The sequence below is a fragment of the Sipha flava genome, unplaced genomic scaffold (genome assembly GCF_003268045.1).
Source record: "Sipha flava isolate LNK unplaced genomic scaffold, YSA_version1 134_pilon_pilon, whole genome shotgun sequence".
Lineage (NCBI taxonomy): Eukaryota > Metazoa > Arthropoda > Insecta > Hemiptera > Aphididae > Sipha > Sipha flava.
Window position 1 is genome coordinate 473,363 of NW_020271760.1, and position 13,173 is coordinate 486,535.

General features: G+C 33.6%; 1 long non-coding RNA gene across 1 annotated transcript; it reads right to left on the reverse strand.

The window, feature by feature from the left end:
- Window positions 1–588: 588 nt before the first annotated feature.
- On the reverse strand, window positions 589–2,029 carry LOC112679370. Its single transcript, XR_003148202.1, has 2 exons — window positions 1,441–2,029; window positions 589–1,380 (listed from the first exon to the last, which is right to left on the reverse strand). It is a non-coding gene; the product is annotated as an uncharacterized LOC112679370 (long non-coding RNA).
- Between the last annotated feature and the right edge of the window lie 11,144 nt (window positions 2,030–13,173).

Below are 13,173 nucleotides of genomic sequence, written 5' to 3' on the forward strand. Positions count from 1 at the left end.
ATAATAATAATAATAATAATAATACTAATACTAACAATAATAGCATGATACAATAAAATTATTATATTACGGGATGCCGAATTAAACAATCGCAATAATGATCGATTCGTAAGCAACAGCAATAGAAGAAATCGATACGAGTAATCGGTTTTCGTACCTAAGCTAGGGCTAGGCTACCGTTACTCAACGTAGTGGTTCGGTATTGTGTGGTACGTGTCACGCCGTATCGTTACTATTGTTGGACTATGTTATCGAATACCGTGATGTTAAAACTACCGGCCCGTCGCGTAGTACAACTGATAACATCGAAGACGAACGGATCGTAATCCAACAGCGGTATGTACAGACTACGCAGTAATTTAAAAGCTTAACAATAATGATATACAGGTTTGTAGATGTTGAAAGATGTGTAACATTTCAAAATCGGTAAAAATCGTTTGAATTCATTTCGCCGTAACCGTCTGGTACGCTTTTATTTTAATATTATAATATTATAATACGCGCGCGCGCGTGTGTTGATAGTTTAATAGGATTATTTAAATTTGTGTACGGCGCGACACAACGATGAGTTCACAAATATATCTTATATCGCGACGAGTCTAGACTTGTGAAAAAAAAAAAAACGCTTAACACTACGTGTATTTATATTTATAGTACTGTATACTCGAGATGAAGGTAAAATCGGTAGTTACGCCTAAAAATTACGGGTAACGGTCATGTTTATCATAATTTTTGCTACGAGGAGGACACGAAAACCTAAACAGTCTCTCTAATTGCACAATAGTAATATGTTAACTAGAACACATCATTCACAAATCTATAAGTATAGTAATTGCACAGCACTGTTGTGTGTATTATAATAATATGTGTACGCGTCCCTGTCATAATAACAACAACAACAACAATGTTAATAATAATAATAATAATAATAATTATAATAAATTGCCTAATCTGTAATGTTTAATTTCGCGTATTGTTTCCATACAATATAATGTAATATTATTCGATCGAATCGTACAGTTGCCGGGTGTCGTCCGCAGTCGCGTACGTTGAACACGGGGTGAAGATGTCGATCAGTACCACCGGTGCGCCTTGAGAGTTTCAATTGGTGTGTTGTAACATTAAAAAAAAAAAAAAGCCCGTGGTACGTTGTCGCCGTCGCAGAGGTAATGCCATCGTCCTGGTGGAGTAGGTGGTCGTTCCTCCCGAACACGTTGAGAAGAACGCATTATTATTACGATGACAGCAATCCGTGCAGCAAACGAAAACCGCGTTAATGATCGTCGATGATAATAATATTGACGGTCTACGCAACACGTGGCGCGTAAACGGATATCGGTGTGATATCTTATTTTAATTAATTTTCAAATCCTTACGTCTCTACAACAACAAAGACGTTTAATGTTCGTGGTGCGCAAGAGCCAAGTACAATTGCGATACCGAACGGTGCGGATCTGCCGTCGTGTTCCTCGCTGCAGGATCAGCACACCCGGTCCTGTTTGTTTTTTCGTTTATACGATTTCTCGACGTGCGTGGACCCGGCCGTTGCTTGCATGATGTTTCTTTTTATCCGCGTGCCACAACGCGTACGGACTATAATGTGTAATATATTATTAGTGATTGAGTACAGATTTTTTTTTATTTATTTATTTTTTTTTTTTTTTGCTTAAAATTGGGGAGATACTAAGAAAGAGAGAGAAAAATTAAACAACTATTTAGTCTAAAATTGCGTGGCCGTCTCGTCCTCTAACATCCGGTCTGCAGCAGGAGCTTGGAGAATCTCCACACCCGCGTCCAGGCCATTGTCCCGTTGGCCATCACCGGGTTGTCTCGGAGGGCGCACTGCCATTTGCCCTGGATGGTCTGCGCGATCGCGGCTGCGGCGGCAGGTTGCGAGTTGTGCGATGGCGTCGGTTGCGCGCTCGGCAAACGGGCCGGAGACGCGGTGGAGTTGGTGATGGCCGGTTTCTGCGGTGATGCTGCGGGCGATGTCATGACGAAGGTTTCTGTGGAACGAAAAAAAATAAATAGTTATTATCATCAATTAGTATAAAGTAGGTATTATAATAAATATCGATTGGTAAATCAAATAGTGAACGCGCATTACAAACGTGGGACTGCGTGAAATAACAAAACACAGGAAAAAACCAATGCAAGACGACGATCAGTTGTAATTACCATAAAAAAAAATCCATTTTCATTCTTAAGGCTTGAAAATTGCATAAAACATTTTTCATAAAATTTTCTTTGAAGCCAAATATATACATTAATACAATTATTGAAAAGTTATAAACGTTACGGGATAAAATGTCGACGAAATCGGATTTTTGAACGAAAAATTCCATTAAACGATACTGGTTAAACATATTTCATAGTTTCAAAATTATATAAGCACTTGACATTTTCGGTTAGAAAAGTTCGGTTAGTCAGAAATTCTATCTGTAAGAGGTCTCTGATTCTCTTTTTTCTGACTCACAATCGCTTTCCCAAGAGCATTGGTTACAATTTTAAAAGACTAATACAGCAATACCCATCCTTGTATATTACTCTACACAGGAGTTTCGCCTTTTTTCCTCTTGCCATTGTTCATGTTTTCAGGGATTATTTCGAAAATTTTCGGCTCGTATTTCAGTACTCTTTAATGTTACAATTTCGTGCTCCGGCTAATGCCAAATTGTTTTTACTATTATTATTCTTTTTTAATTGTCGTTGTACCCACGGGGAATGCCGTTTTAGTGTTCACGATATACTTGTTCCGAAGAATCTACCACGCATTCACGTTACTCTTGTTGTCATCGTTCGCCACGAACGTATCCGGTACCTGTTCGTGGCACACGCCATCGGTATACACGTTTTTGTACGGATATTCGGTGCGACGACGTGACCGTTAAACGTTGTCGCGTTAAGGGATGTTAATACCGATCATAGGCACGATATTTAATATATCGATATAAAAACTCGTTACCATCGCTCACGAAAAATATCGTAATTTGAGTATTGATAAAAATCGATATTTGTACGTACATCATAAAAAAACCCACCTCAAGCTCTAATGAGCCTCTAAAATTTAAATGTTCTGTCTTTTTTCTTTTTTCTTGCTCTCTTTTTATACCTATTCGTTGTATTTAATTCAACAAATTTTTATAGCAAATTTATAAATAAAAATGTCTTAACGTATATATAAAATTGATGCACAAACGTTTTCAAGATTTATTGATAAACGCAATGTTCGTGATGATAATCAATAGAGCAAATAGTGGAAAAAAAATGCACCTGTTACGATGAAAAATATACATTGTAAAATCAATAATATTTTTCAATTTTTTTTTTTCACGTACGGTTCTTGTTATATTCATACAACATCCAAAAGCTGATTTAAAGTTCGTTTTGCTTGCTCTGTGTGTAGTGCAAACAATGAACTCTGTCACGGTAACGATTCTCTATCGGACAACAATTTTCTTCATTTTAACCAGTCTCGTTTTTTAGTTGGATATCAAACGATTAGTTGTCGTATAACGTAATAATATTCGCTTACGATGAACAGTAAACATAACAGCCTGGTTCTGACAAATCATTTCGGATACGGTTGGGCAACCAAATTGTTTTGAACTAGTTTTGATGCTAAGTTTAACTAACATGCACGCATTCGAATAATAATTTGTGCCATTCGGCTGTGTATGTACAATACAAAATTAATTTAAAAAAAAAACGATCGACATGACATTAAATCGACGACAAACGTTTAAAAGCAACGTTTTATGTACACAAATTACGACTGTGGTTTACTTTTTTAGCTATATTTTTGAGCGCCGGGGTTCTTGTCAAATCATACCCCCGAAAAATATTACCGGGGGGGGGGGGGGGGGGGGGGGGGGGGGGGTAAAAATATTTTAGAAAAATCATACCCTTCTCGATGTACAATATTCCTAGTAAATTCTTACCGGGAGGTAAAATTATCCTAGGATATTCTTACCGGGGAGTAAAACTTTCCTAGGATAATCGTACCCACTAAAGGAGGTATAATTAACCTAGGAAAATCTTACCGGGGGTATCAATAACCTTTGATAATTGGTACGGGGGGGGGGGGGGTAAAATATACCTAGGAAAATTTTATTCCCCTTCACCAGATAATATTTTCCAGGGGTATGATTTGCCTGTTACACCAGTCCTAAGCTTGAACATACATCACTCTGTGGGTCGTACATTATAATTATTGTTGTTTAAAAATATTTTTTACGCCATTTTCATGTAGGTAGTTTCGATGCCGATATTACGCACGCACGACGGAGTTGTCCTTCAGCGCATACCTGCTAATAATGGTACGGTGACGAAATGAATTCAAACTTAATTTAAATTAAATTGGCTAATATTTTAATGACTCGCGTCCGTCTTTGTGTATGTATACGTATATACGTGAAGTTTAATGCAAAAACTGCGTGCGATTTCAAACCTCCATGGACAAGAGGGTAAGGGATTATTTTTTTTTATTTTTTTTTTTTTTGTTGTTGTAACGCAACATTCATATTTTAACGATAAGCATTATTATTGTTACGATCTTATCATAATTTTTTCGTTTTCCAGCGGTAAAAATGACAAATTGGTGCGTTTTTGTTGACCGTAAGAATGTACGTGTATACAATTATCGTAGCGGTCACAAATTTATCCCTGTGCCGTGCGCGATTGCCAATTATTATAATTTGTTTATACTCGTTCGACGTGTGCGCGTAAGAAAAATGCGTAAAACACCTTTACAGACGCAGTAAAGCAATGTCTTCATCGGTGCCCGGTCGAAATAGTCATCGTCGCTAATGATAAACGATTGCTCACTATGGATTACGTGTCGGCACGTAACTCATACTATCCGGTTTGATAATCAAACTAAAAACTATTCATTGCCACTGAATAATCGAATCGATCATTTGTCCGATGACTAGAGTTTGGCATTAGTCGCATAAAATAACTTTCGATTAATTATTTTAAAAAATAAATTATTCTTTATTCATTTATTCTTCAGGTTCATTCTTGTTGGTCGCTTAAAATGTATACGATTAGTCGTTATTCATCATTCTAGATTAATAAATATCTTTATTCCTTATACATATATTGCTGATTAATTGGTTATTCAAATATTCACAATTCATTATTCCACGTAATCCTGTTTAACTTGAATTTTATTGAAATTGGTTTGTTGTCCGCATTTAAAACATATGTATTATATATTATGTGCTTTAAATTTTCAATTATAAAATAGTTGGTGAAAATAAAAGTAAATTATAATTTATTATTACTGTTTTTGCTAATTTTAAGACATTTTTTCTTGATCTTTAATCTTTATACAATTGTTAATATTATATTAAATTGGTATTATTGCTTGTATTATTATTTTTTGTATATGTATATTGTTATTATCGTTTTGTTATACAATATTTTAATAATTTATTTTCCCAATTTATGTATTACATTAATATATATTACTTTGAAAAAATTCATTATTTTGAAAAATTAGAAAGTTGAGAATTTTTTTTCAATACTTAAACTATTAAAATCATTCATGTTATTTATTCAAAAATAATCAGTTATTTATGCTAAAATTGTATCCGCAACATCACGCCGGATATCACATTCGTTGAGTGAAAAGTACAAAGTAAGACGCATTACTTACCTAACAACGATTTAGTTGACGTAGTAAAATTATAGAAAATGTTGTTTAAATATACTAATGTAAGTAGATTCATTGATTCTATGATTTTCGGTGCATTTTACTAGTTTAATAACATTAATAACGTTTTTATTGTGCTCAAAAAATGAATAGGTACATTAAAATAGTCGGTAGGTTGTTATTATTTTAAGCGATGGTGATTATTTTTTTTCTAATCTACTGCAGAGAAAGTTCATAAGTAAAACAAAAAAATACAATACAAAATATTATAATTATATGTTTAAATGGTGTTTGTCATCGCAAAATAGATGAAACGTTAAAATTGATAAAAAAAAAAATCAATCATCCATTGTGTAAAAATATGATGTCGGGTTATTAAAACGGTTTTGATCATCAACTATTTCCGTTAGGTAATGATTTTTAATAATTTTGATTTTAATTGACGATCTCAAATATTTTAATGAAATAGATCTTTGAATATATTTTTTTTTTAATTTGAATTGAAAATTAAAATGATATTTCACGTATTAGGTTAGATTAGTTCAGTATGTGCTTTATTGGTGTACTCTTACAACATACATTTTTGTTCGGTAATACCGGAAAATATTATGAATTTACATTCTTAAAAGAAGAATACGAACATTTCAATGAAAATTTGCGTTTGTCATAAGTCGTCGGTTTTAAATCAAAATATTTAGAAAATAATTGGTTTAAAAATGCTACACCAATATTATCTTATTTTATTGATTTTTATACATATTTCTACAGAAATCTATACTTCAAATGGATTATTCTTCTTTTCGATTTTCAATTTCCTTATCCGATTGAAATTTCCGTTTCGACTGCCGGTTTTTTCCGATCGTCGATGCCAATTTAACTGACATCGTTCGAAATCACTAAACCTATCTATCTTTTGGCACACAATCTAATACCGCGTTGTTGCGTTCACGTTTTTACCAGTATAATACCGTATGCGGCTACGTGTATTGATATTATCAGCCCACAAACTATTGGTTCGAGACGATATCAGTGGTGTTCCCATTGATTATACTACATATATGCCGTGTACTCTCAATATTATTTTGAAAATTCAAGGGTTGCACCACGTATACAATCAAGTCCCAAACGTTTCGCGGAGAGAAGAATAAAATATTATTAGTTATACAGGTTATAATTTTGGCTTTATTTTGTAATAGACATTTAAGTATTTCCTCGGACGATTAAAGTGTATTACAATGAAGTAATTATTGACGGTATACTACTATGTATTTACAATGGTATCAATTTGTTTAAATTATTTTCATTTCTATTTTTGTATAACATAAAAATGTAAACATTTCAATTTTTTGTTAAAATGTGCAACCCTTTTCCACCGACTAAATCACAAAATGTCCATATTAAGACATTCATCGGCGTAGTACACTCACAGCAAGATTGATGAGGACATGAGAGGGCGACGTTGGAAAAGGGTCGTTTACAATGGCGCCTGCGGGAATATAAACCAGAGGAAGGGAGGTATCCTGAAGTAAAAAACTACCGCGTTTAATATTTATGTGCAGTTGGTTTAAAAATAAAAACAACGCTTTCGCCTAATTTACCGTGATTGCATTGAACGATCACGCGATGAATCACCATGACGCGCATCATACAGAACAAGTGATAAATGATTATGAAAAATAAATACAACGTGTGAACCGAAATCGCGACGGGGGCCGTTATACCGCAGCACCTCCCTGCGGTTTGTGTTTCCATACATAATGAGTCGTGCGCGCTGACGATTTCGTGTCTTGTTCACGTTCCGCTCAATGAGAAGCGGTAAACGGCCTTAGAAATCGGCTATTGCTGCTAGTCGAAAATTTACGATAGCCGGAAGAACGTCCGCCCGCCTATAAGTCAGTTGTGAACTTTTCTATACTCCGAGACGGACCCCAAACGAGAAAGACATCCATGCCAAAACAGAGCACGTAAAAGTAGTAGTAGTGTTGTTGCGATAAAAAAATTGACGTTTTATCGTTCCGCCGGAATGCTTGCGATCGGATATTTTAAAACGCGCCCATTCGAACCCATTCGATTTCCTCACTTCTTCGAAAACTCTAATACTAATAATGTATGTCTACTATGACATAATAATATTTTTATATAATATTAAAGTTCATTTTTTCTAGCCTTCTACGCGATGAAATCCGACTTGAAATTGTAGATGGTGGATGAACGCGTCATAAATTATGGCAAAACATATGACGACTAGTATACACATTTTACTATATTGTGTTTTACATATTTTATAATAAGATACATTGATCAGATGAATAAAAAGAAAAACTATATTATTATAACAGTGTTATTGTGTATTTTTATCAATAATTATAATACATTTTACTACGAATTTGGTAAAAAGAAAGTAAAACAACTAGTTCGAATTCGAATTCATACCACGGAGCATACGATTCTCATCGAATTCGATGTGTTGCAGTATGCTAGGTGAAAATGAAAAGAAGTTTAAAGTCAAGAGTTCAGAGTAAAGAAAATATGTTTCCGTCCTATAACGATATAGGATAACCTTTTTAAAAATGTCGTATTGTTCGCATCAGGGGTTGAAAGAAAAAAAAAGAAAAACTGTTAGCGTTGAAAGTGGACAAAAACTGACATTTTCTTTGGCAGTTAAATAAAATATGAAATCGTACAGTTTTATTATGCAAATATGAAATCTAAATAACAATAAGCTATACGTATTTCACTGTAGTTGACGTCAAGCTGCTCTGTAAGTGACGTGTACTGATACCCTTTATCTTGGTACTTTCTGAAAGGGGAAACTCCGAATCCCCAAATGCCTATTTTAAAATATTATACGAAATACACGAAATAAAGTACGAAACCATCACAGTAGTGGAGAGCTGCAGAGCTCAGCGAAATGAATTCGTTCAAAATGCTTTCAAGAGGACGAAATTTATATGTAATAAAAGTCACACGTTGTAATAGAACGCAGTAGAGTACAAAATAATGTTTTGGTATACGTTTGTTGTCGAACTGTAAAATATTAAAACGTTTTTAGGACAATTAACGTGTTATTTGTGAATTTACTTACTAATTTTACGACTATTTTTAGACTCTTAAGAGTATCCGAATTTCTTTTTTGTGAAATTTATATTTCATTATTATTATTTTTATTCACATATTGCCAATTTTACATCAAATTTACTCAGAAATATTATGTATATTTAGAAAAATATTTTAAATATTTGTAATCTATAAGATGATTTTTAATTAAATGTGTATTTTGCTTCGAACGTGCAGTATATCACAAAATACGCTAGAAATTGGTGAACAAAATGGAAAAATATAAAATTAATTGAAAGCCAAATCGCAGTTTTTTACTTTATCGTACCGTAGAAATAATTAATAATTTTAAATCATGTTGTCGGCATTGTTAGATCTAGAAATGGGGGGACAAGTTAGGTATGCTTTCCCCAGGTGCTGTTGGTATGAAAGCACTCATAAGCTTATGAAAAATAAAAATAAAAGGCATGAACATACCCCGCAGACTTCCGCAAGGGCGCTGTATTGTTTTTAGCCCCGGTTGTCGAATACCCTAGAGCCAGCACTGGTAGTCGGTAAGCAATGTTTGTCACGAGACTCGCCATCACCGAGATTAGACATTATTAATAATTCAACTGCACGTCGGAGAACTGACGACCGGACTGGACGTTAGTAGTAAACAGTGACATGCACCGTCGTCTGTACAAAGAAACGTGCAGATTTCGAAAGCCCGGTCATGGTTAAACGTCGCTTAAGGCCGTTTGTGTATGGCCGTCGACAAAAATTAACGCGTCCGAAGTATGGCACCGAACTGTGCAGCTGTACCGCGGTAAATTCTGGATTTTTCTAGTCATTGTAACGAAAACAACTGTAACGCACTGCCACTGGTCCCGCGTTTGATTTAATCTAATCGTTTCATGTGCGTTTCGCGGCTTGTCAGCGGACATTGATGGATCATTCACGCATTGGATTCCTGGTTGTTTGAAATTATGTGTTCAATACACGGATCCGTAAAACAGACACGTGGTGATGGATGATCACCGTCAGCACGGGAGTGTTATACGTACGACACCAATGGCGAAGAGAAAAAATTCGATGCCATATTACTTAAGGTGTTTTGATTCACCAACACCATTTTTTTTTTTTTTTTTTTTTTTATATAATGTTACGGAGAAAACAGAAGAAATACTTCGTCTGATGACAAATTAAATTGAATAACTTCAATACGATTTAAAAGTAGCAGAAAAAATAGAAGAAAGAGATATAGAAGAAGAAGAAAGAAAGAACCTTTCTCACAACCATTATTTGATGGGACAAGACGAATGTATTTTTTTTTTCTTATATTAATAAACGCGTATTCAAATCGGCAGAATTCAATTTTTTATATATTATAGTTAGTTAATATTAGACGGTCTTATCTGGTTCTACAGTAATCATACATTTTATTGAAAATATATATGTATCTATATTATTATTTATTACGTGACGGAAATATTTGTGAAATATTACACGACTGAAAAACGAAAAATTATATTAAGTAATATAGTATATCTGTGTAGAAAATGAAAATTTGGACAAAATGTATTGATGAAAATTTGAAAATACTCAAATTAAATAGTAAAAATATATTAACTAAGGTATATTACATTTGTAGAACTTTTAGCAAAATATTACTAGGTGTTCTATTAAAATAATCATTCAAATAGACAAACCATAGTAAATTTTTTTCATTAAAACTATATTTTTTTAATAACTATCATATAGTTTTATTTTCTATAAACAATAAAATATAATGAAATTGTTATTTTATTTATATTAGATGAGATATAAAGATAGTAATAACTACCAATATTGATATGTATAACATTGATGACTACGAGTACAACCAATCCAAATTTAAAGTATTTAAAAGTTTCGTTAAAAATATTATAAACGACAATGATAATAAAATAGCCACTAGATGAAATTTTTTTTACAAATCTAATTTGCATACGTTAGCGTAAAAGTCGTCGATTAAGAAATGTATGACCAATGGACAGACAAGTTAAATAAGGAAAAACAAGATACCTACGTAATGTACGTAAGATGCGTAGTATATAATTATTACGCAAGTTACGCGTACCTTGATGAATAAGGATCCTAATGAACTTTTAAAGAGTATAACAAAAAAGTGACAGTACGTGGGTTCGACAGACAAACATCGATTTCACGGTAAACGGTGAAAACACGAGATTATAATATCGGTAAAAAAAAACACAACAAGTATTTCGTATGTACATCGATGACGATGTACGAAATCGTTAACACAGTTAGAGTGATCGAATTTGACTGATTAGGATTTAGTGATTTCCGTGCGGAATTGTAATAACTCACAAGATTTTGACTTAATTTCCAACGATCCGTGTGACGTAAACGTAGCGCGTTATATTTGCTTTGTAATGATGCTTATCAAACACACCGAGTAGATAGCAATACTGGGGGAGCCTATCAATCTGTCATTTCTGTTATAATAATTTGTAAACATGTCATCATAAATGTATAAATGTTTGTTACGTAGCCTCGAATAGATTTTAATTACATTTCAATAAATAAAAATTAAAAAAAAGTGTTTCGAAATGTATTATATTATCGTGATAGTTAAGACTCGAATGTTTAAACAGTTTCATATATATGTATCATAAAATATGCATTTTTAGCTAAAAATAATCACCATAAAATGTATTTTACCATTGAATATAAAATATTACAAATTTATATAATATTATTGTAACAATAAACGCACCGGCAACTGCAAACGAGTATTGATGAAACAAAAGAAAATATTATTCCTCTACTCTCGTCGTAGTTTTCCGCTCGCCAAGTTGTGTCTACCTGACGTGTAAGGAAAATAGATGGTTAAATAGAGAGAGGGTGAGAGAGAGGTCGTATTTGGCGAATGTTCGTTAAATTTCCTCGTTATTTGTTTTCCGGAGATCGATAGTTAAGCGTTTATGCGCGCGCAACCATGTACGATTTACCTCGGTGATCGAACGGAAATACTTGTAGTTTTCGGATGACTTGACAATCTTGATAAAAGTTTTGACCACCTGGTCTAGAGTTAATTAATATTCGAAAACGGGTCGGCACGTACCCACTCGAATAACCGCTCGGTTATATGTTCGAGGAGCGGCGCGAGTGCTCCGTCGTCCATAATGCAGTGGTGGATTAAGGGGCAGGCTAAAAGGCTTATAGCCTAGGGTGGTTTTTTTTTTTTTATAGAATTAAGGGTTATTATTGACTTATTAGGTATATTTATTTTATATTTGTCATATAAACACGAATAAAAATAATTTTAAAAAGTTATAATAATATATTAATATGTACATTGTATAATGCGTACCTATAGGCTATAGTAAGAATATTACAATTATTATTACAATTTGAAAATATTTCATTTGTAATAAAATAATTACACTTAGTTACTAGTTATTATAAATAATTTATTAGTACCTATGTACTTATTGGAAACATCCGACTATCCGAGTATAAGTATTTTTAATATCTTGCTATTTATATTTCCGTTATGTGACTGTATGAGTATTGTTTATTTGTACTGGTAATAACGGTGTCTGAAGTAAAATAATAGACATGAAATATTCTATTTTAAAGTTTTAATATTTAATTTTTTTTTTTTTTTTTTTGATAAAAAAACTGAATAAAATTTGAAGAGAACGGTTTAGACTAATTATTGTTGGTTCCTTAGTAGAGTGATAGGGGGGGGGGGGGGGGAAGAGTGATTAAGCCTATATCCTAATTAATTGCTAAATCCGCCGCTGCCATAATGTACATCACATCTTGCGCCACCGCATCGTATCCGACGGTAATGATATCGTTATTATGATCGCAGCCGTAGTATCATTTTGTAATTATGCGATACGCGTTTCCAATCGGAACATCTCGAAACGCAGCGTTCATCTTTAAGGTCCGTCGGCAATAACGTACCGTTTTGTATGACCTAAACCAAAATACGTAAATCTTACCGGAACAGAACGAGTAGAGTAGAACCCATACGACAGGGGTCACCGAGGACCGGTTAAGGATTGCACACCAAACGGGAAAATCAATAAGTGACAAGAAAATCGTATGCTCAATATTGCGAATTACGATGATTACATTTATTTTATAATTGCCATTGTTTTACATTGCCCAAATTATCGAAATATGTTCGTTTCACATTTTCAATATGTTCAGAATAGAGAAAGTTATCAAATTTGTGAAGATAATAGAACGGAAGTTCTTTCTCCTCGTTGTCAAATTCTGTAGCAGCATGTAAAAACCTGCGTACATTAGCGAATAACATATTTTCAACGGTAATTATCCGATCAATACTTGATTTTAACATCAAAGACACATTTTCATGCGGAAACATATTGTCTGGACGTCTGGAGTCAATTATATTATGTTATAAGTGTAGACGAGCGTACAAAGTGGGAGCATAT